Genomic DNA, 203 nt, shown 5'->3' with positions numbered 1-203 from the left:
GTAGCGCGTATAATTGCTTGCGTATGAGCAAATCGGGCTCAAGAAGATCAGCGGGCCAGGTACGATAACTTGGCCGGCCGAGACGAGGCGGGCGTGCGCTGACCGTGTTGGGGGCTGCCGGAGGCGCGATAACCTGCTTATTATTTAACGGTAGTGCTGCTGTGCTGCTTCACGGCTGGTGGCGATGTAGGGGAAGCGCCGGG

At 60.1% G+C, this 203-nt stretch overlaps 1 protein-coding gene and 1 long non-coding RNA gene across 2 annotated transcripts in view; one reads left to right on the top strand and one right to left on the bottom strand.

The window, feature by feature from the left end:
* Positions 1-203, top strand: part of LOC119594548 (transcription initiation factor TFIID subunit 10-like) — a gene marked incomplete in the record, with an annotated part of 45,035 nt that overhangs the window by 26,176 nt on the left and 18,656 nt on the right.
* LOC119594549 overlaps positions 1-203 on the bottom strand; it is a 29,256-nt gene that overhangs the window by 19,286 nt on the left and 9,767 nt on the right. The window lies entirely within an intron of this gene.

This window comes from Penaeus monodon, chromosome 34 (genome assembly GCF_015228065.2).
Source record: "Penaeus monodon isolate SGIC_2016 chromosome 34, NSTDA_Pmon_1, whole genome shotgun sequence".
Taxonomy (NCBI): Eukaryota; Metazoa; Arthropoda; class Malacostraca; order Decapoda; family Penaeidae; genus Penaeus; species Penaeus monodon.
This window is presented reverse-complemented; position numbering and strand designations above follow the sequence as displayed.